Consider the following 26,633-nt stretch of genomic DNA (forward strand, 5'->3'; position numbering starts at 1 on the left):
CATTATTTTAGGTACTTATTTGAAAGGGGTTAAGACCTGTAAAATACTTAGAAGCGTGCCTGGCCATAGTAAGCAAATACACGTTAGCTGTTATCATCAGTATTATTATCCCTGTAGAAATGCTTTGTTTTTATCTTTTTGAACTATTTTTAGAAATGGCCACCAGGTAACAGTGGTAAATGGCCGTAGCATAAGGTAAATTATGTGCTAGACCACAGGTCAGCAAACTTTTTCTGTAAAGGACTAGACAGTAAATATTTTACCCTTCGAAGGCCATACCGTCTCTGTTGCAACAACTCAATTCGGCTATAGGAAAGCCGTCATAGCCAATATGTGAACAAACAGCTGTTCCAATGTAACTTTGTTTACAAAACAGACTTTCATCTAAGGACTAGAATTTGCCAACCCCTAGACAAAAATCAGAAAGTCAGCTATATTTATGATGTCCCTTTGTTGTTTTACAATGATCCCTTTTGTACTTTTTTTTTTTTTTCAGTGACTTGGCGTCACAGGAATTTGTCTCACCCTAGAGAAAATATTGTTGGACTCTTCCAGAGAGTTTCCACGTCAGAGTGATGTTTCTGCAATAATTGCCGGGCAATGGCAAGTGTTCCCAAGAAGAATGAGGGGGAAAATAACCATGGCCAGCATTTTTGAGTGCCTATTATGTGCTTTCAATGCATTCACTCATTTACTCTTAACTACTAAGATTATCCTCACTTAACTGATGAGGAATTGAAGTAGAGAGGCTAAGTAAGTAAGTAACTAGGCCGAGGTTACATACATCATTACGAGACAACTGAGTTGGGCTATGAACTCTAGACTCTTCTCTCATTATGAAGTAGAGACTTAAAAACCACTTATTGCCTAAAAGCTTTTGGGTTTTCTATAAAACCCAAAGGCCAAAGCACAGACTCCCCAGAATAAGTCTGCAATGTTTCTCAGCAGGGTGACTGGCATTTGGGGAAGAACCCTTATTTGCTGGGTGGAACTATTCAATTCACTGTTTGCTTCCCTGACCCCCCAAGCACTAACTGCCAACAATGCCCATTACCACCACCTTCGGGGCCATTTTTAAAAACCAAAAGTGCCGCTATGCATTTCCAAACACTTAACACCCTTCTCGCCCTTCTCATGAAGCTGTTTGGGATCAACCTTGGCAGCTGTTGACCTAGAAATAAAGCTCCACCCTCTGCCCTAGGTTTCCTCCCAAGAAGATGGCAGGCTTTGAAGAAAAAGGTATTTTTTTGTCAGCCTCTCTCATCCAGTGTGATGAAGAGTCCCAAACATAAAACCAGCTGTGATCTCTGGCATTTGAAATTCCAACTTCGGAGCTTTATTCATTTACTTAAAGATTTACATTAGTTTAAAAGCACATGTCCTGCCAAATTGGTAACACATTAAACAATCCCATAAATATCCCTCAATGAGAACAAATTGCAAATCTTCTCAAAATCAACCGACCAATAAATGAAGACATTTATTGAGAAGTGTGTGCCCAGTATTAAAGGACTGCCTTGCACTCTGTCCCACAACCTTTTCGTACACTGTTAATGAGCTACTACCAGATTTCTTCTAACGGAGGAGAGTCCAGAATTAAATGAGGTCTCTTAAATTTTGTGTTTGTCATGGTATCAACCGACCTTTTAACACACTTCACCAAAGGCATGATGAACAAAACCTTCTACATTACAAGATTTGTAATTTTGCCATTGGAATAATTGCATGAGCAAAAGAACTTCATCTTGGTTTGCTACCTTAATCCTATGTTTCCCGTTCCATGAAAATGATAGCTTCTCAGTATAACAACATTCTTGCTATAATGTGTCCTCCATGCTACAAAATGGGAGCTACCCATCTGTAGGTTTACTCAGTTCAACCCACATGGAGAATATACTGCTATTATCAAAACTGTGGGGTTTGAAAGTTCTTCTAGGAATAGTTGAAATGGAATTCCAATTCAAAATTCCAGAAGGCATACATAAAATGAAAAAGAAATATGTACTCCAACTTTGGGGGTGGACAGAGAACACCAGTATTAAGTCCTGTTTTATAAAGTTATAAAGAACAACAAACATCTGGATTTAATTCTTTCTTACATAAGTCCTATTAAAGCCAACTCAGATTGGATGGTGAGGAATGTCCTTGGTCACATAAAACTTTTACACTAAATTTCCTTTGACTTCTCTCCATTACTGTGAAAATGGAAACTGCCATGAAATACCATTACACATCCACCAGATGGAGAAAACAAGTTGGACAAGGAAGTGAAGCAGCAAAAATTCTCCACTGCTGCTGAAAGTATACATTAGCACAACAGCTTTGGAAAACCGGCATTAGCTAGTCAAGTTTAACTTGAATATACCCTACAACTCAGCCATCCCATTTCTGGAGAAATTCTTGTTCAAGTTATTAACCAGAAGGCAGCAGAAGAATTTGTGTAGCAACATTATTCACAACAGCAAAAACCTGAAAACAACCCAAATGCCCACCAACATTTGAGTGGTTAAATAGTAACATCTAACGAATTCATTGATCTAGGCATTAAGCATCAACAGCTTCTAACATCTCCAAAAGAAAGACAACCATGTTTTATTTGTCCCATGAAAGAACAGAACATTGTCTATAAAGTAATCTTGTCATACATACATACATACATACATACATACATACATACATATAAAATCTGCATCTGGCCAAATCTCTATATCCAAGTATCAATTTATAGAAAATACAGAACACAGAATAGTATGTCAAAGTACACTCTGGAGATGTAATCAAGCAAGATCCAAAGTGGACAATTGTATATTACATGTGGAGGCAGAAAAGAGAGGTGCTGAGAACAATTCCCAAGTTTCTGGCATGAGCAAGGTTTGGGTGGTGTTTACTTAAACAGGGAAGAAAGGTCTGGGGAGAAAAGCAAAAATGACCAGGTGGTGATATTAATCGATAGTTAGCACATGATCCTGGAGATTAAAGTTTTGGGGTGGAAATTCAAAAAGTCGGAGTCTTAGCCTATAGAAACTGTTTCAAGTCACCAGGGAGGATTATATTGGAGGAAATGTTAGAGAGAAGAAGACCCAAGATTCAAGGTTTACTGAATTGGGAGACGAAGAAAACCTGAGAAGGACCAAGCAGAGAGGAAAGTCAGGAGAACGTGGTGTCGCCAAAGTGAAACGAAAAGAACATTTCAAGCAGCAGGGTGTCGTCAATTGTCTCCTGCGTTGCTGAGAGATTAATAAGACAAGAACTAAAAAGTGACGATTAGATTTGGCACCTCTGAGGTCAGTGGAGACTGGCGGGAGCCATTTTCATGGAGGGAAGGAGCTGGAAACCAGATCAGATGAGAGGTAGAAGACTAAATAGGGACACAGGAGAATAAGACTTTCATGAACAGAAGCTTTAAGATGCTTGAGGTTTTCTCTGTTTTATAAAAATAAAATCATTATATACACTTTAATGTATGTGTTTCAACAGTTCTTCTTGGAAATCCCTCCAAGTCATCTGGTAAATTTCTAATTCCCTTATTTTATTGGCTGCATCATATTCTATGGTAAGTATTCATAATTCTGTCAACCATTTCCCCATCGATGGGCCTTTGGTTTGTTTCCAGTTAGTGGCCACTACCAACAATGTAGTGATAAATAGCCTTGTATATTTGCATTTATTTCCAAGAGACAGATATTCAGAGGAGGAAGTGCCTGTTTGAATGTCTATTGCCACTTTGCACTTAGCAATTCCAACAATGATGACGTGTGAGAACCTGTTCCCACAAGCAACAGCGGTCTTTTTCATTTTGCTCGTCTGATGGGTATAAAGTGCTACGTCACTGCTGCTGGCACTGACTGCACATAAACCACAACCTCTTCCTGCACTTCTTGCCCATTCAGATTTGATCTTGTATATTTTCTGTTCATATCATTTGTCCATTTTTCTACTGGGTTACATTACATTATTTGTTCTGTTTTGTTTTACTCAATTTATAAGGAGCTTTTTTCCTTTTGTCAAACTAAAGTTTTCATTTTATACATCAAATATGTCTCCTTTTTTTTTTTAATAAGTTCTAGGTTTCCAGTTTGGGTTAGAAAAATTACAATATACCTTTATTCATGTATAGGTCTATTTAGGATGATATGAGTATGGAAAATATGAGGATACAGATTAAATTGTTAACACAGGGAATGAGGGGTCCTGATATGAGGAGGAAAAGGATAGCCATGAAAAAAGTTTTAGGTTCTGCACTAAGAAAAAACAGTATATGCAACCTGATACATCTATACCTATTTTATTTGTGTGTGTGTGTGTGTGTGTGTGTGTGTGTGTGTGTGTGTGTGTAGAGAGAAAGAGAGTGAGAGAGAGAGAAGGAGAAATTTAAAGCCATTATGAAAATAAATGAAAAAATCGAAAACTCAAAGTTTATGCAATGCCTTTATTTTAACACAGGATGCATTTTTGTCCCATTGCCAGTAATGTTAACTGTGATTAGTTGGTTAAATTAATGATCTGGCCAGCTTTTCCTCTATGTATTTACTTTTCTTTCCCCTTTATTTGTTATATTTATCTGAGTATTTATTGATGCATTTATTTATATCGGTATGTACTTCCTGCATTATTTTATTTTATAGATTTTATATAATTAAGGATTTTATAATCCTTAATTATAATTATTTATACTAATGCTTAAATTGCCCCAGATGTGGTCAGTGAAAGCTTCTTTAAGCTGGCTTCTGTTTTCTTTTGACATGTCCCCATCATTCTCTGAACACTTCCTTACTTTCTGCTAAATGAGATGTTCCAGACTCATCGTAAACTCTCCCTGCTCTCATTGTATACTCTCCCTGCTCTCGACGAAATCAGCCATGTCACCAAAGAGCCCTGGTTCCTTTTAGTGGAAAACAGATTTAGAAACAAAGATCTAGGAACTGTGTACATTGTTACTGGGGTGTCCTTGCTTTTAGAATTTCTCAGAGGATAGGGCTAGGAAATATGTAAAAATAAAAGCATGTGCAAATAAATATTTCTATCTCTACCTGTCTATATATTTATGTCTACATCTAAAAAACATAAGTTTATAATGATACTTCCCTTTCCAACCCAACACCATAAAGACAGAGGAGAGAAAGAGGCTCCTAGTTACGGACAAAAAGAACTTTATCTCTAACTAGATCCCTATCTCACACCATACACAAAAATAATTGCAGGTGAATTAAACACTTAGATGAAAAAATTCTGAACTTTCAAAAGAACATTTTGTAGGATATTTCTATGTCTTAAGAGTGGAAAAAGATTGCTTAAACACAACATACCCAAGGTAAAACAAGCCATAAAGGAAAAAAATTATAAATTTGATTACATTAAAGTGTAAAACTTCTGTATGAAAAAAAGGCCATTTTAAAAGTTAAAAGATAAGTCGCACATTGGGGAGAAAAGTATACATCCACAGAAAATGTCTTATTCATCTGTAAAGAACTCATACAAATAAATAAGACAAAGACACTCAAACTAGTAGAAAAATAGAACAAGGATTTGAACAGACAATTCACAGAGAAACATCATTTGGCAAAAGTAGAAAATATGCTTAACGTGTTTTTTTTTTTAATTTTTAAAAAACTTTATTTGAACACCTAATACAATTCCAATTATAAGGATTACTCACACACAAAAATAAACACATTTGGTATAAAAACGTATCACATTAATATCCTTTGCCCTCAGCCCTTCCCAGTCCCACGCTCATGAACTGCACTGTCTGGATGCAGAAATATATAAAGATTGGCACAGATTAGTTTTTACCTACAGGCGTTTCTGTTTATGTACCTAAATACCAGCCCATTTTATCACATGAACCATTTCCTTCAGCCTGGTGAATTAGTTTCACAAGGAAACAAAGTTTATTATAAAGGCACTTATAAAACCATTGTCTTAAATTCTTTTTAGGAGCACTTTTTTTTTTTGGCCACCATTTACATACAGTGTTACAGAACATCTCTGGAGTGCAGCACATGCAACAGGATGTACCTGTTGAATATAAAATGTATTTCCTAAAATCTTCCTCGTTGGAATTCTCTGAAGTCTAATTATAGAACGCCCACAGAGAAAATGGTGACGGAATACAAATGTCTGCGTATGTTGGCTTCTGAAATAATCCAAGACTAACTGGAATAATATTCATGGCACACCAGAAGTGCATAAATAATTTCCTTACGTTATTAAAATACAGCCCATAAAATTCAAGTTCAAGATCCTACAGGATTGTCTTATGTACATTTTTAAGTGGTTGCCTGGAAATGCATTGTTTCTTCTTTCTCTTGTCTTCTTTTTTTAAAGTCCTCTATAAGATATGTAGTTGAAGCTGTTTTCTTCCTCAAATGAAGTGACCACGTTGGTTTGTGCCGACTGCCTCTGCGCTTCATTGCCACAGTGCATTGTGGGCAGTACCATTTCCCTTCGGGTCTTGTGTCAGTCGGCGCGGCCCTCCTGGAACCATTCCACAGGGTGACCTCGGTTATCACAGCCCATCCCACCATAGGATACCTGATGATCAGGGCAACACCGTGATGCCTCTGGGCCATCGGTCCAATCAACCTGATGGGGGGAATCAGATTCTGGTACCACAGCTGTTTGTTGAGAGAGTTCCAGGCCAATGTGGATGATGAGGGACATGATGAGGAGAAGTGGAGGAGGAAGATGATGACTGCTGGCTTGAAGTCCTGCTGGTTTTGCTCTTTCTCCCACTGCGCGAGTCCGCTGCTGAGGACCTGGCGATCTGTGCTAAAATCATCACGAGTACTGAAGATGGTGACCAGCCAGCCGTTTCCCTGGGCACTGGAAATTCTCCTCCCAGCTGAATGCTACATAACTGGAATTTACACTTGATGTTCTTTGCCCCTCTTTCATCTGAGCTGTAGCGTGAACTGTCGTCTGTTGCCACAGAACTTGCCCCTGCACAAGTTCCTCATGTAATGAGCCAATATGATAGGTTGCCAGAGGTGGAGAGGGGCTCACACTGTAAGCGCTGCTGGAAGAGGCCGTGGAATTGTTATGCCCCCAACCTAGTGGATTTTCCTTACAGGCATCTGATGTCAGGGTGGACAGAAGAGCTTCCGACATAAGCTTTTCAGGAACATGATCTGCTGCTGTATGGTGGGAAATCAGATTATATTTCCTTTTCCCGTGGGAGTACATGAGTGATCGTGGTGATTGTTCCCTGGCTGTGAAGAAGTATCTGATTCCAAAGAGTGCCTCGCTAATATTTCTGTAATTCCAGCATCATCAGCTTCCAGCTCCATGTGAAATTTAGTCCCGTCCTGACCCAGCTTTGTCACTTCACTGGCTCAAAGATCTCTTTGCCAGCTGCACCTTCTCCTCGGCCTCTCCCGAAGCCTTACAGTAATCTTTTATGATGATGCCATTCGTTCTTCTCCCCGTTTTTGGTTTGGTTTGGTGTGGTTTGGTTTGGATTTTACATTCATAAAGAATCCTCTGACTGTCTGTTCTAGCTGAGCCACTGTCTTCTGCACCTGTGGGTTCAGCTCATGTATCTCGGTGAAGTGGCCCCGTAGGCCACTGGGAGCTGCTCCATCATCTCCAGGTGGTCCTCTAGGGACAACATCCCGGCCTTTCGAGCGGCGGAAGGAAGGGGTCCACGGGTTTATCTGTGAACTTGCTGTGGCTGGAGTTTCGTCCACTCCCCCACATTTCACTTCTCTAGTAATGAGGCGAAAACTTATTTTAAAAGATAAAATAGAATTTCACATCAGATTGACAAAAAAAAATGAAATCAGACAATTCAAAGTATCAGGTGAACATGTGAGGAAATGGAACCTCTCGTACATGGCTATTAGGTTGGTGCACAAGTAATTGCAGTTTAAAAGGTTAAAAATAATTGTGAAAACAGCAATTATTTGTGCACCAACCTAATAGAGTTAATGGGTAAAACTGGGAGAGCAATTTGCATTCAAGATGCACTTACATTGTGACCTAACAGTTCCACTCACAGGTTGAGAGCTGTAACTCTAGGTAATTAATTTTCACTGCTGTACAGCATTTCAGTGTGCAAACATGCTACTATCCCATTGATAGACATTTGGGCTGTTTCTAATTTTTTGCTATTACAATACTGCAGTCAATACAAGGTTTCTTTTGACACTTACGTGAAAGTTCCTCTGAAGTACAGTGAGGACAAGTTTTCTGTGCACTAATTTGCACTGTTTACTGAGGGCCTGTGTGGCAATTGTGGTACCTGCAAGATTTCATTTAAAAAGGTAATTAATCTCTGTGCTACTGTAGAAGTTAGGTTTCTTCTTGCAACCAGAAATTCTGTGTTTGTGTAATCTGCAATTATAATTTTAGCCACTGGAGGACATCTAAAGCTAACATTATTTCAGAGCTAAATTCTGGAAGCATAGGTTAGAGCTCAAAAGAACATGGGGTTCCGCTGTGCAAATTTATCCTTTTAGAGATGCTCCCAAAAAATAACTTGATCAGTAGGTGGCAGAGACTGGGCTAGAACACAATCTGAGTTTTAAAAGAATAATCTTAGAATGATATTTAACGTAGGTATGCTCTCAGATATCTTCACTTCTAACATAAATTAATTCTAAGCCAAGAATTTTTTAATGTGCTGTACATTTGAAATCCACACCCTGCTTTGTACTTCGCTCCTTCACAAACCCATGTCAGTTGCTAAGGACATAGTTCTCATTGTGTTTTTTCTCCACTTTGATAAAATATGAAAAGCATTGGTCACTACAACGGCCCAACACAAATGGCCAAACTGCCCGCAAACACGGACACCGATGGTGCAAGCTCTAGGCAGCCAATGTGCCTGACCTGAAACGCCACCATGATAAAATCATCATTCCCACCAGAGGTGCCCACTGGTAGCAGATAGATGCCTTAGGTTTTGGAGCTGCCACTGTCCCCATGGCCACCATGGGAACCCGGGCAGTCTCCCAAAGTAGCCAGCACCCTGCATCCTCTGTTCAAAGCCAAGCGCCTCCAAGAGCAGCCATCAGCCTCCCCTATGTCCAGTCATGTGATGTCCTTTTGGAAAGAGCAGGATGAAGACCTGAGTCACCTACTGGGAGTGGTTTTGTTACCGGGAATGACATTGTACCTCAGTTCTTCGTCTCTTTGAAGAAAGAATTCAGTCAAGAGACAGAATTTTGTGCAGCATAAAACAGCCAGAAGTTTATCAGGAAAAGCGAGCACACACCGAGACCTGGAGGGGCTCGCCTCACATGGGTGAAGGCTTTTCTTTATCCCTGTGGGTAGAACTGCCTCCACTCTCCCTTCTCTTCTCCCTCCTCCTCCCCCTGAGGTGCCGAGTCCTCCCTCCTCTGGTATTTAACAATGCATTTCTTTGATTTAGCGGCATGTGAAAACACATCTTTTAGAGGTATGTGTAAACTGGAGTCCAGCTGAGCAGTTGCCAGGGGTTGACCCAGGTAGGAGCTGCAGTGAGGGGCTTTCTAACTGGGGCTAAGTCTCTCCTTCCTCTGCTCATTTCTATATGTCTACCTACCCTATCAGTTTAGAAAACACCCAATTTTCTCTTCCGAAATTTCTGCTTCCCACCAACCCAATTTAACATTTTTCTACTAAAAATCTTTCTTTTTTTAACTGACATATAATTGATATATAACATATAATTGACAGTAGTTTTGGGTGTATAACATAATGATTTCACATACGTATATATTGCGAAATAATTTCCACAATGAATTGTGTTGACATCCTAGATCAGAAAAGAATTTCAGAGCTAGGGAGTTCCCAGGTTAAAATGCCAATGGCACCGGGTAATTAATATTTAAGTTATTATCAGTCTACAATTTGACAACCGGCCAGAAAGGAAGCCTGCAAAGTCCTGGGTTGGGGGAGGCGGAGGACAGAGGAATGCCCAGGACACAAACAAGGAGAACAGCTCCTGAAAGTCCAGTGAGAAAAGGCGAAACAGTTGCCTAATGCGCAGGCATGCCAGAAGAAAAACTACTGCCCAGAATAAACTTATCTGCTCATTATTCAGCTGTCAACAGGGAAAACAGAATCCACCCACCATCAGAGTTTGGTATCTTAACTTGATGTGAGAATTTGAGTAAGTCCTCTGGCTATTGCCTGCCTCAGTTTCCATATAATCCCACACTCTCTCTCCGTAATGACATTAAGAGATTGTGCCTTTAACTAACCTTGGCGAGGAAAGGGTAGAATGCTGCATTTTTTATTCTTACTACTAACCCAGTGACCATCGTGGCTGGAAACTCTCCCTAGGTTATCAGAATCTGTGGGTACTCTTTATTAGACAGTTAGCCTTTGTGTGTTTTCTTGTTTCATTGATTTATTTTGCCTTTGGAGCCTGGTATCTTCCATCTTTTCTTCACATGCGCCTTTATGTCCTGTATCTCACCAGGAAGATTATAAAGTCATGAAGACCATTCTCAAAAGCCTTTATGGCACAAGTATCTGTGGCCTAGAAACCGTACTTAGGAAAAAAATAAATTATTTGTGTTTCTGATTTGAATGACAAAGTATTGCTGAGGTTCATCATTCATTCATTCATTCACTCATTCATTCTTAAAACAAGCAATTATTGAGCACCAACCATGTCCCAGGCATTGGGGACATAAAGATAAATGTGCATAATTCAAGCTCTGTGGCTGTTTCCATTCTGGCAGGAGAGATAAACACTGGATTGCATTTCAGTGTGTTTGGGTACAATAATACGAGGTACACAGATGAAAATTACCTGGTATTCTATTTGCAACATCCATATAATACCTTTCTCAAGTTTCCTCAAGCCACTAGCATAGCGAGAAGCATTGTTTCTGTGGCTTTCAAAGGTCTCATCTGAGACGCATAATGACAGCAGCAGGCTGGGAGTGACCCAGGAACAAGTGGTCCAGTGACACTGGGCATCTCCCAGGGGCAGCAGAGCAGTGATGGAGGCCTGGATGTTAAGCTACACTGTGGGTATTATGGGGTAGAATGGAGCCACTGGGTCCATTTGTAAAGAGAACATACTAGAACCCCTCCCTCCTTTCCTGGTTTCCAAGTGGAGGGCAGGACGTACATAGAATGCAGTCTTGCCTTGTTCTGACTAAGTGGCTGATTGCAAATTCCTTGGTGTGTGTTTGATTCCAGTCATAAGAAGCCTGACTCCTGCCCGCCCTGCCTTTGCGTGTTTACCATCTGCAAACTGCTGGAAACCGTCCTAGCACACAGGTGAGCGATCTCGGCAGGCATGACAACAACCTCAGGGTGTCGGCCTCAGCTGCCTGGCCTTGGAATCTTGATGACGGGAGGAGATAAAACACAAAGGAATAGAAGAGTAGGAAAAGAGAGGAAGGGAGAGAAGAGGAGGGGAGAGGAAGGGAGAGGAGTGGGAAGGGGGTTAGAAGAGGACAAAAGTGAGATACAGAATAAAAAAGTGGTCCTATTCCCTTAATGCAAGTCTCAGTGCCACGTGGTGTTTAACTTTATATAGGAAAGATTAGAAACAGTAAGAGTAGTTACTTCCACTCCTCTTTGAAATTTTAAATCCTCTTTGTTTCTTTTGGTACAAAGAGGGGTTGTCAAAGCGCCCAAAGTGGGGAAATGCTGGGTCACACTTTTATCTTTGTGTCCTTGGTATGTAGTACAGAGTTTCACAGAGATTAGGCGTGAGGGAGGAAAGGACGGAAGTAGATAAGGCTTGGCTTTTTTTGTAGCTCCTGTGTTCTTGCAATAACTCTTACTGCAATATTTTTATTTATATATATGATAGTAATATAAATATGTACTAGTAATACATTACCTATTACCACTACATATAATAGTAATTCTGGACTCAGTCACTAGGGGGAGGCAGAGGAATGTGAGAAAAGCTGCAGGTCCTGCACAGGACTGTCTCAGATTTGATCTGAGGATGGATGTGCTCCATTGACCAGACAAGATTAGAAATCAAAATAATTAGATTCTTGTGTTTTGCCTGTAATTCAAACTGTGTATCCTAACTTTAATCAGTGTAATCTCGTATTTTTGAAAGAATTCATAGGGAAAATGCTGCTTACCGTACAGCAATGGGGAATGATTGAGTCCCAGTCACACAGGCGCTGTCGGGCCATCTGGTGGGAGCTCTGAGCAGACAGTTACTCAGCAGGAAAACATGGCAGAGTCCGAGCCTTGGGACCAGTGCTCTGCCCGTTCACCAAGTTCTTGGGCCTCTCGGAACCTGTTTTTCATCAGTAAAAGAGCGATAGCAATCATTTCCACTTGTTGGGTTGCTGTATAAACTGATAAATGAAAAACAGCTTCACAAAACAGCAAAGAACAACATGTATGTAAATCCAATTATTCTTCTTAATCACGTGTTCGAGTCGTGTGGTTGTCCACTTAATCATGTTCTTAAAGGTCTCCCGTGGGAGAGTTCACAGACTAGAAGTCATGGAAGGGAAGGAACTATGGCCGCTGCTCTTAGCCTCTAACATGGTAGTTGGTAAATAGCAGGTAATTCTTTTTAAGTTTCATAAATAGATAAGTAAAAACACCTGTAGGAAAACCGTGTCACTTAGCATTTAAAACAAGTCTTCTCTTTTTCTGAAAGAGAGTTCTACTAGTAATTACTCCGGAAAATATCTAAAGCAGGACTGTCCCAGGCCAACTGGACATGGGACACATGGTCACTTTACTGTGTAGCATTTACCAGGTGGTGGGCACTGCCCTGAACCTATTATAGTATTAACCCATTTAACCTTCCTAATTGTCCAGCTGACGTTGGTACTACTATTAACCACATTGCAGAAATATTTATTGAGTACCTACTATATGGCCTGAGTCTTCTAGAATCTTAGGATACATCAAAAAACAACAGCCACAAAAGCAAAGATGGGTGCCCTTTACGGGTGGGCGATAAGAAAGACAGACAGTAAACAATCAACACAACAAATAAATTGCATAGCATATTCAAAGGTAGTATAATAGTGCTGCGGATAAAAGAAAGAGAGGTTGGGAGTGCTGGATGAGAAAATCAGGATACAGAAAAAACATGTAAATTGCCCAACATCTTCAGTTGATACTAACAGAGCCCCAATTCCAGCTGAGGCGATCAGTCTCCAGCTCCTGCTTTTAACCAAGACGCTACTTTCTCTTTCATTTCTGCTGTGCACCTAACCTTGCTGTGTATTCACATTCATTTCCTCCACAAGTGGCAGACAGGTGCACATGAGACGTGATCATCCTTGAATTACCCACTCAGGAGCCAGACATTGGCCACAGCGCATGACTTGATCTGGGTTACAGCTGACTTCACGCTGGACTTTGGGCCCCTGGAATTGCTCACCTTCCCAGCAGGAAGAAAGACTCCGCCTGGAGCACTCTGGGTTCATGAGTGTGGGGAAATGGCCAGAGAAGCCCACCAGACAGGAGTAAACAAATGACTCCCAGAGGAAGAGCCAGGCTTTCTGAAAGTCTAAATTGTTTGAATGAACACTGGCGCCTAAGCATACTTGAGCCATTGAAACCACATGATGGTGAACTTCCTCTGCACTCCTCCCACCCCCACCTCCTCACCCTGCTCCTCTGTCTTCTGGCCCTTCCTCGTCTTGTGACTCTGGCAGAACTCCACGGTGCTTATTCAACCTGTCTCAAGATACCCAGGCCCAAAAAGAAAGAACCGGCAAATGCAGACTCCAGGGCAAAGCTGACTGCCAAGAGTGCTGTCAATCGCCTGAGGCTGAGCCGTGAGCACAAAGGAAGCTTTAAGTGTGGGAGTCAGCCTCCAGGGAGAGATGGAGCATATTCTCAGCCTTCTGAGCCCGTCCTTCCATGGTGAGACGTGCCAGCGACTGGCCTCCACATCGTCTAGTGAGCAATCATGGCAAATATCTGTTGATGGCCTACTATGTGCAGGGCACTGTGCTCACAATTATTTACTTGTGTGGACACTACTGCTTTCACACAAATCTCTTTCTCTGGGCTTCCTTTTCAAATCTATAAACTGAAGGAGTTAAGTTGACAATCTGAAAGTCAGCAATCACATTCTGACTGGTTCCTTGCTAGATTGTAAGCATTCTGAATGCTTATTATGAGCTTATTATCCAGAATATATAAATAACTCTGATGACTCAATGAGAAAAAGACAAAAAATCCAATTAAAAATGGGCAAAGGATTTGAATAGACAGTTCGCTAAAGAATATACACTAATACTCAATAAGACCTTCAAAGATGCTCAATCATTAGGGAAATGCAAATAAAACCACAATGACATGCCACTTCACACCCACTGCGATGGCTGAAATTAAAAAGATGGACAATCACAAGTGTTGCCAAGGACGTGAAGAAATTGGAAGCACCATACATTGCTGGTAAGAATTGAAGATGGTGCGATGACTTTGGAAAACAGTTCGGCAGTTAAATGTTAAATATGTAATTACAGTACGACTCAGTATCTCTCCTAGGTATCAACCCAAGAGAAATGAAAATCTATGTCCACACAAAGATTTACACACCAAACTTTATTGCAGCATCATTCATAATAACCAAAAAGTGTAAATAATCCAAATATTCATCAACTGATGAATGGATATACAAATGTGGTCCATCCATACAATGGGTTACTATTTGGCGATAAAAAAGAATGAAGGGCTAATACACACTACAATACGGATGAAACTCAAAAACACTATGCTAAGTGGAGGAAGCCAGTCACAAAAGACTATGTTTTATAGATGAGGCCATTCTTATGAAATGTCCGGCCTAAGCAAATCTATAGACAGACAGTAGATTAGTGGTGGCCTGTGGCTGAGGGTTGGGGGAATGGGGTGACTACAAATGGATACAGAGATTCTTTTGAGAGTGATGAAAATGTTCTAAAAATAGATTAAGGTGGTAGTTGCATAACTCAGTAAATATACCAAAAAACACACACAAAATTACATACTGTAAAAGGGTAAATTTTGTGGTATGTGAATTATAGGTCAACAAAGCTTGTTTAAAAAATATCAACTTTTGAGGGAAAACAGACTTGTTTTTGGCTAAGGGGTTAAAGTCTAGTAAATGATAAGAGGAATTAATGTGGGGACTCTTGTACTTAGAGGTAATTTTTTTAATGTATTATTCAAGTGGGATAATTACATTCCCAGAGTGGAAATGATATCACTATCAGTAACTATTTGATATTGGGCAGTTTTAATATCTACTCATTTCTTTGTCCCTTGAGTCGGAAGGTCTTACTACTTGGGGAATCCATTACTCTTTCATGTATCTGACTGATAGAGAAAATTAAGGAAACATTGCAGTGGTTTATTTAGACCCGTCGTGATAGCTAAAAGAAAAAAAGCGGGAGCGAGGGAAGCAAAATGATGGCTTCTGCAAAATATGCTCAGCGTGGCTCAGACAGACAGGATGACATAGCACTGTCCTGTTCAGAAAATACTCATGAAAAGCAGTAATGAAAGATATATTTCTGGAGACAAAAATTCTCAAGTATTCGGCCATTCTTATTCTGACACACTCATCATTTGTTCTTGAGAAAATAGAGTATAAAATTGCTCATGTTCTTAGAGGCAGTATTTTTCCCTCGCCTCTTGGGTTTGCAGCTGTAACTTCCTCTTCTTTCAGTCGGGAGTTGAACTAAATTCATTTAATCCAACGGACTGTCCAGTGTGTATTCCTCTTGCGATAATTTGGTGCATATATTCACGAGTGTCTGAGAAAGCAGGCTCCCCTGGCACATGACATGCATGACCTGTCCCCACGCTGTGCTCAGTCAGGAAGCATAATGGTGCCGCTCAAGGACGCTGATAACCAAAAGCTGATTACTTGGTAGGTCTCTCCCGCATCTTCAGATATTTGTGTTACAATTCTTCCCATCTCTATTCCAGAAGATAAGTGGCAAGTTAGAAAAATGGCTGATCTAGTTGAAGACCTCAAGCCATCAGCAGTATGTTGTTTGCCCCAGGAATCAGCAAGCAGACCAGGGAGACACAATGCATCCTATCTGGAGACCACACCTCCAAACACAAGCAAAGAGGCAGATGGGGGCAGGTCCAGAGCATGTCAAAGTCAAAGTCAGCTGGTCTGTGCTAAACCCCTTCTGCCACCAGAGATAAAAATTGGCTGAAAGGCACCTTCACAGATAAACTAATCAGACTTTACTGTTCTACCTAAGTGGCAGCTTCCTTCTCACATATATTCTAAGAAATCACTTCTCCTTGCATATGAGTAGCTGGGGGAGACTAGAGGTGTGGATGAAAGGGATAAATGGATCTATATATATGCGGGGACTTCCCCCCACCCTTCCTGTCAGAACTCAGAGTCAGGCCTGCACCCCTAGACAAGAGATCGGTTGAGTTTTCTGTGGCCTCTGCTCCAAGCCAAGGAGACAGGAGATCAGGGGAACCAAGGGGGTTCCCAAATTCAGCAACTCAGCCAGCGTGGCCTTCTCAAAAGCTCAGTTAACACACTCCATCCTCATGCACTTCTCTCTCTCAACGTAATGATCTCCACTCTAAAATACGAGTGGTCAGACCACTGAAGAAAATCTCTAACAAGAGACCACATCAAATAAATAGAAAAAGCAATGTAGAGAAACCAGAGCCTGGGTATGAAGAGGGAAATAACCTTCCCAAAGAGAAGCTATCACTCATGGCTTCAGAGAGTCAAACAAGAAACATAAAATGTACTATGTAAAAATAACACAGAAAAGCAAGGGAATTCTTAAAAATTAAAATGGGATTGCAGAAATGGAAAACAATAGAAGAATTAGAACATACACAAGAGGAAATATCCTATAAAGTAAGAGCAAATAAAATAGATGGATAACAGGAAAGAAAAGAAAATTAGAGAATCGGTCCAGTGGGTCCAATACCTGAATAACAGGAATACAGAAAGCAACAAGAGAAAATGGAGGCGAGGGAGTCATCAGTGAAGTAACTGCAGGAAATACTCTGCCCTCTGGGTTGATCCTTGCCCTGACCAGCTGCCCTCAGGGCCGCCTGTGAGAGACCCTCAGCCAGTGGTCCCAGCTAAGGCACACCTGGACCTCAGAAACAGTGAGATCAATGTTCATTGTTTTAAGCTGCTAAATTTGGGGGTAACTGGCTATGCAGACATTGATAACGAATGTAATATAGTACCGGGCTCAGCATATGTATAGGCAGAAGAAACACTAAACGTGAATCTGACCAAAACCTGGGAAGAAAGCTGTGGACACAGGGTGGGAAAGAGAACCAAAACTTCCATTGAGGGAAGTCAAAAATGATGTTGAAGACTAAAAACACAAAGAAGTAGAAATAAACAGTAAAAGCAATAAAAGGGCTGCCTCTGTGAAGAAGATAGGAGAAGGGTGGGATGCGGAAACTGTTTCATTATGAACCTTGACTCTTTAAACTGGGTGGATGTATAACTTTGATAAAAACTTAAACTTAAAAAGATTTGCTCACCACACAATTGAGATGTGATTCTTTTGTTTCTTTTTGTAAACTCACGTAAATTCGTTTTTCTGTCTTGCACAGAGTGGACAGACGAAGGCCAACTTCCCTCTAATAAATTTCCCTTAATATTATGTTTTGACCCTGAGTCTTCATTCACTCTTTTCCAGTTTTTACAATCTCAAACTACTTCACTCTGTATCAAAGCTTCTACTTCCCTAAATCCCTAATCCTTTCATCCTGTTTTCTTTTTCTTTTCTTTGCCTTTGTATGTGTGCACACTCCACACTGGGTCCTTTCCACTTCTTCCTTCTTCCTCAAGAAATAGAAGTCCCACCATCCAGCCAATGCCTGGCACACAGAAGACACTCAACACCTGTCCTGTAAATGAATGACCCTCCAAACTGAGCATCCAATTCACCAAAGAGGCCTGGAAAGTGCGCGAACGGGTGAAGCTGAAAGAGAAGGGGTAAGGGAAGGCCGTTGGCTGAGAAAGCCACTTAAGTCCTTGTGAGTGACTGTGGCTGTCTGGCTGAGTGGCAAGCCCCAGGACGCCGCACCAGGTTGCAACAAGCTGATGGCATGAAGAGCAGAAACGAAGCCAGGACGGCAGCCGAAGAGGTGTCATGTTCAACACAGGTCAGTATCAGCTCTGCAGTGGCATGGAGTAAGAGGTACTCAAAGCTAAGATGGAACCACTCCCCCAAGACAAACAAATAACAAACCAGGGCAAAGGAGGGAGGCCAGCGAGGTGGAGGAAGGAGCCTGCAGAACTCCAGGACCTGACTTCTGCTGAGGGTGGTACTGTTGACGAAAGGAAACTCTCTCCCCAGCCAGTCAAGGAAACTCCCGGCCAGGCAGGCGAATTCCCGTTACTGTGGGACCTTGGCCTGCTGGGAACTGGTGACTATCCTCTTTATGACTGTGAGGTTCAGAGATTGAAGAGAACTGTTTAATTTTAGAGAGCCACAAGGGCCCTCAGAAATCATCTTTCTAGTCCAGAGCCTTTCACATTATTTGATTAATGTCTGCTGTCCCTGTAAGCCACCAGTGTCAGGGATGAGAGGCCTCGTCTGGGTTTGCTCCTCATTGATTCTTCAGAGTCACACTCTCTATTGGAACATAATAGGTGTCCAGGACATGTTGGATGGACGGATGGATGGATGGATGGATGGATGGACGGACGGACAGGATTGTGATGGTTAATTTTATGCATCAACTTGACTGGCCATAGATACCCAGATTAAACATTATTTCTGGGTATGTCTTTGCTGGCGTTTCTGGATGAGATTCGCATTTGAATCAGTGGACCAAATAAAGTAAATGGGCCTCCCTGGGGTGGGTGGGTCTCATCCAATCTGTTCAGAGCCTAAGTAGAACAAAGGAGGAAGGAGCAATTACCCTTTTTTCCCTGCTCACTGTTTGGGCTGGGACATCTCCTCTCATCTTCTCTGGCCCTCCGTGTGGAATTTACATCAGCTCCTCTGGTTGTCAAACGCTCAGACTTGGGCTGAATTACACCACCAGCTTCCTGGGTCTCTAGTTCACAGACAGGCAGATCTTGGGACTTCTCAACCTCCCTAATTGTGTGAGCCAATTAATTCCTCACACTAAAGCAATCTCAATCTCTCTCTCTCTCTCTCTCTCTCTCTCTCTCTCTCTCTCTCTCTCTCTCGATGTCTATATCTATCTGCATGTATATAGGTATACACACACGTATATGTATGTATGTGTGTGTGTACGTGTATTTACTGGTTCTGTTTCTCTGAAGGACCCAGAGAAATTAGTCAATTAGAGAACCGATCTGTGTTCGCTGGTAGGAATCCTGGCTGGATATTTTGAGTTTTGGAGAAGGTTGTCTTCTTCACAACTTTGGACAGGAAGAGAGGCACGTTTTGCTTGTTTCCCTTGCTCAACCTTCCCGCTGCTCCACCTTGGAGGGATCAGATGCTGGGACACCCCCTACCTTGGATCGCCTCCAGCAGACGCCTCTGTGTGTCCTGCTTCAGAGAGTCATTCCTGGGATGAGGTGACATAATACATCGGCACTTAGGAAGACCATCTCAGGTACAAAGTAAAATGCTCCATAAACATTCACCATCATAATTACAACCCAGCACCGGCCCTTTCACACACGCATGCGCACACACAGTGAGCACCACTCACCACTTACCCTCCAAACGCAGCCTGGCCGTCATTAACAGGGCTGAGCTAGTCCAGGGGTTTAACAGGTTAATACGCATTAAATGAACGAATGCTCTATACCTTAGAACAGCTGCACTGTTCAGATGGCTGCTCTTGGCAGGAACACTAGACATCACATAACCGACCACTTATTGGAGACACAAACTTCTTTTCACACAACCTTCCCCGACTGTCTAGACTACGTTATGTGCCAGCGCCTCCAGCCTCAGTAGCATGTCTTACTTCCCTTTAGCAGCGCTCAACACTCGTCTCATCATGTGCTCAGCATCTAGCTTTCTCTCCGGGCCAGCTTGTTCAACAGAAATACAAAGCAAGCCACATATGCAATCTTAAATTTTCTAGCAGCCACATTTTTTTAAAGTAAAAGGAACAGGTGATATTAATGGCAATAATACATTCTATTTAACAATCTATAATGTCCAATATACGAGGTCTGAAAATTAAGTTCACAAACTCATCCTAGAAAAAGTGCTACATACCTCATTGCTGAATATCACGATGGTCACCTTCGAAGTACTCCCTTTGGGAAGCTATGCACCAAGGCTGGCGCCTAGTCCACTCTTCACAGCAATTCTGGAACTCTTTTTCTGGAATGGCCATCAGAGCTGTCATCGATTACCCTTGATGTCCTGACTGTCATCATAATGTCTTTCTTTCAATATTTCCTTTATCTTTGGGTAAAGAAAGAAGTCATTGGGGGCCAGATCAGGTGATTAGGGAGCGTGTTCCAATACAGTTATTTGTTTACTGGCTAAAAACTCCCTCACAGACAGTGCTGTGTGAGCTGGTGCATTGTCGTGATGTGAGAGCCATGCATTGTTGGCATAAGTTCAGATTGTCTAACTTTTTCACGCAGCCTTTTCAGCACTTCCAAATAGTCAACTTGGTTAACTGTTTGTCCAGTTGGTACAAATTCATAATGAAGAATCCCTTTGATATCGAAAAAGATTAGCAACATCATTGCAACAAGTTTGCAAACTGAATTGTCAGGTCTTGTAATATTGGTCCAACATGTAATCAATATAAAAATTATTAATGAGATATTTTACCTGTTTCGTACTAAGTCTTTAAAATTGGTGCATATTTTATACTTCCAGTGCATCTCAATAGGTATTAACCACATATCAATTGTTCAATAGTCAGAAGTGCTCGTGACTACCAGGGCACGTCTCTAAAAGCTCCTAAGGGTGGGGACCTCGGTGTTCCCGTTTGCTGTTGTGGGTTCAGGGCCCAGAAAAGGTCATTATAGAATGCAGTATACAGAGGGAGCTCAATAAGTATGAGTTGGATGATTGGATGAACAAATGAATGGGATTCTGAACGCACAGTTGATGTAAAACATTAAACCTCCCGTCATGCTTGTGAAACAGATCTGCGTGGATCAGACGTTTCACCATGATCTAGTAAGTGGGCAGTGTCACTCTGTTGCCACTATGTCCTGTGTTTCTCAACAGAAAGGTCACAGGTTTCAGCAGAGAGTAAACGATAAAAATGTGTACCAAAATCATCTTCTGTAATGACCTGGGAGCTTTTCTCAACATACATCGAGTTTCCGCATCTTTGAAGGTTTGGGAGGGGCCAGGGTTGGTACAACATGAGAAAGTCTGAGCCCTAACCCTGCCTCCCTCCAGCTGTGGGACCTTAGGCAAATCACTTCACCTTTTTATATGGCAGTTGCCTCATCTGTAAAACCTCATGAGGTTGCTATGACGGTTAAATAAAATTACCCAAATAAAGCCCTTACTTAGCGCACGGGCTGACGTACAGTAAGTTCTCAGTAAGTGAGAGTGGCTTTTCTTCTTCCTTGGCACCTCCCAAGGCCCCACATTGCTCTTCCTTTCCCACTGCTGCAAATGCGAACTGAGGCCAGTGTCACCACCGGGGACTCGCTCCTAACCAGTGTCCTTCATTCACTTCCTCTTTTCTTCATCCTCCTCTCATTGTTCAAACTGCTGATACTTGATCTTTTCTACTTTGCTTCCCAGTTCTGGAACAACTTCTCATCCACTAGCCAGGTCACTCCCCAGACGACCCTCTTCCTTCAGGTGTCTTGGTTAACCGTTCAGAAAGGGTAACCTTTGATTTGTTGTCATCTTCTTAAGGAACACGACAGCTGAAATTCTCACCTGCATCTTATTCTCCTCTACACCACAGCACACCTTATCTGGCTCTTAGTGCATGATAACCATCACTGTCCAAGAGCCTAAATGATCCCTGAAAATGGGAGGTGGAACCACATACAGAAAAACAGCATGAAGGAACTACGTGCGAGACCAGATAGCTACGGACAAATATTGCCATCCTACAAAAGATACCCAGAAAGCCTAACTGTAATAACTGAAAACCCACCTCTATGTGTCACTGTCGTTTCTACTGAACAAGCCACACGCAACTTCTCCTTCTAGCTGACTGCCCTTCCAACAGATTCTAACTTAAGGAAGTTCTTTGTGCCTGAGAAGGCCACAGATCTAAGGACTGCCCATTGTGCACTCGCCAGTACCCATGACGTGACTTGACTCTTCAAATTTGCCCTATAAGTGTAAGAATCAGTGGTTCAACCAATTAGTTTGGCTCCTTATGAGATTTGGTGTAAATAATCTAGAAATAATTGGCTAACCAGGAAGAAGAGGAGATGAAAGCAAACACATATAGAGAAGCAAATATGCCATCACAAAGAAAACCAGGCTATTCACATCCGAGGGCAAACTGAGTTAGAAAGAGTAATTGGGTATGGCATGCTGAGGGCTTCCTGGTTATACTTACAAACCTCGTGCAACTTTACAATGATCTCCTGCATAGCCTGTGCTCCATAGGAAACAAAACCGGAGGCAAATTTTACATGGTGATGCCTTCTGGGGAGGTAGGTGCAATCCCAGGACAACAGAGAGAAAAGGGAAGGGAAGGGAGGTGAGAACATGAGAAAAGCAAATACAAGGTGTATGCTACCTGGTTACACAGCTGTCACGGCCTCGAAAGACAGCACAACTGGTTGTTCAGTCACGTGGGACATTTCAGGGAAGGTTAAACGGCATCACTGGCCCAGAACAGTTCGTGGGTGGGGGCAGGAGGAAGGTGGGGAGGGAAAGAAGAGGAATTTACATGCCAACTGCTTCCATCACCTGTCTCACTGGTCAGAACTCCTGGCATGGCGGCACTAAACCTCCCTCGTCCCCACCCCATACCTAAGACCCATGGTGTGTGAACTCACCTGTACTTCCAGGTTGAGTCCCCCCAGGAAGCAACTGGGAGCCCAAGTCTCACACCCAACAGTGCAGCGTCTCATCTGAGTCTGGATGTGATGGGAGCAGCTGGGGCCACCACGAGACCGTCAGGTCGGGACTAGGGATTAGGCGGCAGAGCTGCTGCAGCTCCCACCACCGAGCCAGCAGCTGAGCACCTGGGGTGGACGGCAGGTGGGGCCAGGTGAAACTGGGGAGGTGCATGCACGCATTCAGCACGAGGGACCCCTTCTGAGCAAGGTGACATGAGTTCTACTTTCTTCCAGTGAAGAGAGCCCAACTCAAAATGTACACTGTGTTATTATCACCTTTGTCGTGCCCCCTGGCCTCAGTGCCAGCTATAATCACACCCAAAATCAGCTCAAGTAGCAATCTACAATAGCTTCACACATTCCAGGTTCAAGTCGCCTTATTATAGCACCGCCCATAAACCATCCAAACGTTCCTGAATCCAACATTTCCATCTCCAAAGACTGTATATTCCATCCTGTCATGGTCACTCATGCCCCAATAATTGTAATCCGAAAATACGATGGCTGTCGTGATAGCACTATGGTATGCCAGAGGCAGGAGGCCCCAGTCCTAAAGCCTTCATACATATTCTTGTTGGGGGATGTTTATTATAAAAATCTTATAATGCTTTTTATTTAATATTTCAAAGTACACGGCCTGGGCAATGACATGTACAGTTCACTATACTTCGTGACATGAAGTTGCATGAGGATGTGGCTAGAAGGAAGGCTGTGGGATGTAGCGAGGAAGTTCTCACGAGAAGTCTGGCTTCTAGTCCTGCTGATGCACTGACAGTCTGTGCCGTGGGGTATTACAGCCACCTCCAGGCGGTCTCAGGGTCCTCCTCCATAAAAGGACAGGGTTACAACAGCTCCCTCAGGGCTGGAATCCTGTGATTCTATTCTACCATGACTGAGCAAAAGAAAGCTCTTTACTTCCACAGGTTCTTACTCCTACTTTCAAAGATCTGGAAGTCCTGGGGTTCAAAATTGAGAGGCATACTGCTTCCCACGTCTGTACTTTCCGGTGAAGTATAAAACATTCTAAGCAGGCTTGGCAATCATAATGGTTTACCAACTTTCCTTTGATTCTAATGACTCACAGAGCCATGTGATTAGAGCCTGAAAGTCTGGTTATCTGGCCTGGCCTCTCCCAAAGTGACATGGGAAACCTGCCTTCTGGGCGTCAGGTTGTCGTCTATCAAACAGGCCAAGCGGTGCCTAATGAAGCCCCACAGGAAGACCCTGGTGCCTAGGAAGGCTAAAGTACACACGAAGGTTCATCTTAAAATACCTAGAATTCTGCTAGTTCCGCCCATCACCATTAGAAAATGGTGCTCGCTCACCATTAGAAAAACGTAACAACCAAAAAGGAAGAATCAGAGATCCAATGAAAGAAGAAAGAGAAGGCTGGCTGCATGGACCAGTAGCACAAAAATGGGCTTGTGAACTGGGTAGGAGGGAAGGATAGGATTAGATACGTACAACAGAAAAAGTGTGGAAATGAAGCTCACCCCATCTCTTAGACGCAAGAGTTGTCAGTGAGGGTCAGAATGCTCAATCTGAGAGGTGCATGCCCATCAACGTCGTTTTGAAATCACATTTGGGAAATGTAGACACAGAGGGTTCGTCACTAACATGTCACTCACTGCTACCCAAGGTTATGTCAACTTTAACAAGTATTAAATCTACTACCAGCTATGAATGACTTACCCAAACTTGAAAAAACAGAGACACTAAACCCGGACAGAGCTTAGATGTTCTTACAGGTAAGAATGGAAACCTTTCTCATTGGTCTCTAAAGCTCTGCAAATCAAAAGAACGCTCATCAGTCTCTTAGATGACGTAAAACTTAAGAATCTGTGTTATAAACTAACATGAGACATGACAAGTCTTTGGATCTCATTAAATAATGTTACATTCTCAGTGATCTTAGTTATACTGTGTGTGTGTGTGTAAAAAGGAACGTATGTGATTCTGCTTTTCTTAACTACAGCACATGTGTTCTATTAAAAGCCTTAAGATAATTCCTTAATCGTGTTCATAGTTGAAGCTCTTCCTTATATTTACAATGGGTGGAATTCGGGGGTGAGAAATATTTCCTAAATCCTTCATTCCCAAGCTTGCAGTTACTCATGCAAGTCAAGAGAACAATAGTAGGTAAATACCAGAGATGATGGCTGTCTTTTGGGCCAGGAATCATGTGTGGCTTGGCCAGGTATCAACATGGCGGTGTGTCTAAGGTGGATTAGGGATGATGGTGAACAGCTGAACAGCAGCGTGATACTTACTATAGTGGAAATGCCACTGGATTCGAACTCAAAAGACCCATGTTACAGTCTTGTCTCTACCACTTATCTGTGTATGAACTTAGTCATTGATTCACTTCTCTAGACCTCAGTTTTCTTATATGTCAAATGGAGATTAGACCATATGACACCTACACTCCCTTCTAGCTCTGAAATTCGAGTCTATAGAACTACATGGCCTTCCCTGGTCACAACTGACATCTTTTCAGATAGCCGAAGGCAACGTTTAGCAAAAATTAGTCATAGGGCCCAATGCAACCCTAGAAGTAGGACAAAGCACCTCTCAGAATACCTATGTACTGACTCAGGTAACCCATTCATCACCAGGCTCTGTAAATATCATTTCCCCAACTTTTTTTTACAGATTAATGATGTCTAAGAAAACAGTGTATGTGACTCGATGGAAAATGAAGTACTATGTGTGAGTATTTCAGAGGAAAAGACCTGAATTCAGGGGAAGAAACCTTTCATTAGATTCCACACTGGACAGCCTTCTGAGCAGTAATGGCTCCTTCTTTTTCTCACGACTTGAGAGGAACGTGGCGTCCGGAGGACCGTGGTGCAGTCCACATGGCACAGGAGCGCTGACGAGAACAGCAACACCTGAGGGCAGAGAAGCTGGGGAGGGCCTCACGATTGGTCTCCAAGTGCATGAAGAGTTAGGGCTGCTAACCCGCTGCTCTCCTGTCTACACAGCAGGAACACCTGCTGTCATTCTTATTGCTCCCCGGGCTTTCCACAGTGGGGCAGGAACTCCGGCCGCACATCGGAATCTCCGGGAGAACTTGGAGATACAGACGGAGGGACCCTAGAAACTAGGACTTGATCAGTCTTCCCGGGGACAGGGCTCTAGCTGGGTTGGTCAGTCTGCGTGCTTGGCTGGGTTTCCCAGGCATCATTCACACTTGGCCCAATCTGAAACATCAAATGTTCTCCGAGACTGAGTCAGGTGTCCTGAAAGGCAAAGACTTCTCACATCTGAAGATCTAAGAGGCCCTCAGGGCAGCTACCAGGGTGAAGAACACGCCTCATGCCATTGCTAGGAAGTTAGACACCCACATTCTCTAAGAAATCATGGGCCAGCGGTCTACCTCCTTTTTCTTTTCTTTTTTCTTGGCTCTCTTGTTGGTTTTCCTGACTCAGGACAGCCTGTAGTTCAGAGACTTTACCAACTGCCCGATACACCAGGAGCTCGAGGATGGCAAGGCCGTATCCCCATCCTCCTGCCATGCGCGTCCAGCAGCAGCGCCCAGGGAAGCAGGGGGGTGGTAACAGAGGGCGCTGTCGCTCTCTCCATCCTCGCAGCCAGAGGATCAGCATTGGGACAAAGCAGAGGCAACTCCATTTCTTTTGGTGGGGAAAGTTCCTTCCTGCCTAGACTCCACATGGAGCTCCCCTCCCCTCCCCCCATTCTCAGGATGCCAGGCCTCGTGCACTCCCCAACCCCACAAACCCAGGTGTTA

General features: G+C 42.6%; 1 pseudogene across 1 annotated transcript; it reads right to left on the reverse strand.

The window, feature by feature from the left end:
• Window positions 1-6,269: 6,269 nt before the first annotated feature.
• LOC308496047 (inhibitor of growth protein 3-like) lies at window positions 6,270-26,400 on the reverse strand (annotated as a pseudogene). Its single transcript has 5 exons — window positions 26,262-26,400; window positions 25,635-25,773; window positions 22,873-23,040; window positions 7,521-7,707; window positions 6,270-7,307 (listed from the first exon to the last, which is right to left on the reverse strand). The product of its transcript is annotated as an inhibitor of growth protein 3-like (transcript).
• Window positions 26,401-26,633: the final 233 nt, after the last annotated feature.

Source organism: Rhinolophus hipposideros, assembly GCF_964194185.1.
Source record: "Rhinolophus hipposideros genome assembly, chromosome: 1".
Lineage (NCBI taxonomy): Eukaryota > Metazoa > Chordata > Mammalia > Chiroptera > Rhinolophidae > Rhinolophus > Rhinolophus hipposideros.